The sequence below is a fragment of the Pongo abelii genome, chromosome 15, assembly GCF_028885655.2.
Source record: "Pongo abelii isolate AG06213 chromosome 15, NHGRI_mPonAbe1-v2.0_pri, whole genome shotgun sequence".
Taxonomy (NCBI): domain Eukaryota; kingdom Metazoa; phylum Chordata; class Mammalia; order Primates; family Hominidae; genus Pongo; species Pongo abelii.
In genome coordinates, this window is record NC_072000.2 from 62,342,380 (window position 1) to 62,345,322 (window position 2,943).

Below are 2,943 nucleotides of genomic sequence, written 5' to 3' on the forward strand. Positions count from 1 at the left end.
TTGAAGTTTGGTTAATATCTGCTTTACAAAATTGGTGGGGGTAAATGAGGACATTTACTCAATATTAAAATATAGATTTATGACTACTTAAAAATTCTGTGGTTAAAATGCTGCAGAATTAATTCCAAGACTGTAGATTAATTCAAAGCCCCATCTTCATCACTCAACTAGAATTTACAGATCATATTCTCCTGGGCTTTTGTACAAAAAGCACCTACCAACTTAGTGGACAAATAACTGATACGGTTTCCCACTTTCATATGAAATAACTGGTGGTTATCCGTCACTGTTAATCTTTAGATGTGATACAGATGACAGATGTTTCAGTTTTGGATAATTTTTCAAAAACTGACCCTTCTCAAAAAAGACCCTTCAATACATGAGTCAAGGATGTTTTTGCTTTTTTCCTTTATTGTGGTGAGGGGTGGATTTAAGGATCAATGAAGTTCCTATTCTGTCACTAAAAAAATTTCTTGATCTCTAAAGATTAAAATAAAAATACTAACATCAGACAGCTTTCATCTTAAAAATCAGAATTTATGTGAAAGTGCTCTGTAAACAGAACTGTTAGTAAGTGGAATAAACAGTACTGTGGCGGAGAAGAATAACTTGAAGCTGAAAAGCAGTACTCACAGCAGGAACAAACAATTTGAACTCAGGCCACGTATACACACCCTCTAGTGGACTCATGCCAATGTCACTCCATTCAAGTGTTGTGCTTTCCTAAGAAGGTAATCTAGCCACTGAATTTGGGTGCAGGGTTATCGCTGGACTTTGAGCATTTGTGTAGTTTAAATAGCAAATCATTATAGCTGAATATTAATAGCTAACTACTACACAAACAACTCAAAACCAGTAATGTCATATGTCATTACCATGGCTGCTTTTATGTAACATTATCTGCTATGTTTTACCACTCAAAATATATTTAAAATATGTATTTTAAAATATATTAGAGCATATGGCTCAAGCAATCCTCCCACCTCAGCCTCCCGAGTAGCTGGGGCCACAGGCAAGCACCACCATGCTTGGCTAACTTTTAAAAATTTTTTGTAGAGACAGCATCTCACTATTTTGCCCAGGCTGGTCTTGAACTCCTGGACTTAAGCAATCTGCCCACCTCAGCCTCCTAAAATGCTGAAATTACAGGCATGAGCCACCGGGCCTGGCCACAACTCATATATTTAACTGTGAATGACACAAGTGTTGGTCTTAGAAAAATACAGGAACAATACTAAATTGGATCCATTTACAGACAGGTAAATTGACTATCCCTAAGCCAATCTATGGTCATTCCTATACTTTCCCAAAGTTCCAAAGTATGAATGTCACATGAATCTTAATTCTTCTTTGAATGTATCTATTTTTAAAATTTATACCAGCATAGTTAAAACCCTCTTTGAAAGACACTGGTTCTAAAGAGACCCAAATATGAGCAGCTAAGCTACTATAGATGCCATAATATAAGCAGATATACCTAGCTCTTCAACTCTTATGAAAGAAAGAACATCAAGTGACGTAATTTTCTTTTTTTGAGATGGAGTCTTGCTCTGTCGCTCAGGCTGAAGTGCAGTGACATGATCTCGACTCACTGCAACCTCTGCCTCACGGGTTGAAGAGAGTCTCCTGCCTCAGCCTCCCAAGTAGCTGGGACTACAGGCACCTGCCACCACGCCTGACTAATGTTTGCATTTTTAGTAGAAATGGGGTTTCACTATATTAGCCAGGCTGGTCTCGAACTCCTGACCTTGTGATCTGCCCGCCTCAGCCTCCCAAAGTGCTGGGATTACAGGCATTAGCCACCATGCCCGGCCACCAAGTGATTTTCATACACACTAAACAGGATTAACAAGTGTAGGTTCAATTGTAAGGATACTTTGTAACCACTGATGAGATATGACTAGCCTCTTTAGGAAAAAAAACTGGTAAATTTTACTTTGATAAATGTAAAATTTATTTTAAGCAAAGACTGAGTACCTTATTACCATAAATCATCTTGATGCTGGTACCTAAAAAAAAAAAAAAAAAAAAAAAAGTTTAAAAGTTTTGCTTTAGAGATTCCAAAGAATAAAATATATTTAGACTTACAACAGCACTTATCTGATAAGATTCTATTTGCTTTTATTTCTTTATTCATAGAGACCTAAAAAATAAGAAAATCAACTTGTAGGTTATCAATGTTTAACAGATCTCAACATTAGAATATTCTTCATTTCACAGGAAAAGTAGCAAATTAAGATTAGAAATATTCTCATTTTGTAAAAATATCCACCTATCAAAGGAACTTCAAAACATGAAATGCAGCTATTGTAACCCCAACCAAGTATAGCTTTTTTTGTTGTTCCAACTGACCATATGTATCTATTATGGCTGAACTATAATAAAGTATATACCACCACCTCGCACCCCCCCCACCCCCGCACAAAACTGAAGAGTTGTTTAAAAAAAAAAAAAAATCCTTTTCCTTGTATTTCAACTGGTGAGCACAAATAACTATTCACATGCTAAAGGTACACATTGAAATCATATTGATTAACTGCTGGATAAGGTATACTATTTGAAAATCACTGATGCAGAAATGCGTCAGTCGAAGGCTTCTAAACTAACATGAACATGGAGGCTGGGTGTGGTGGCTCACACCTGTAATCTCAACACTTTGGGAAGCTGAGGCAGGAGGATCGCTTGAACCCAGGAGTTCAAGACCAGCCTAAGCAACATAGTGAGAGACCTTTTCTCTACAAAAAAAGAGTCAGCCAGGCGTGATGACATGCGCCTGTAGTCTCAGCTACTCAAGAGGCTGAGGTGGGAGGATATCTTGAGCCCAGGAGTTCAGGGCTGTAGTGAGCTATGATAGCACCACTACACTCCAGCTTGGGTGACAGAGCAAGATTCTGTCTCAAAGAAAGAGGAAGGGAGAAAAAAAAAAAACATGGTTTATCACCT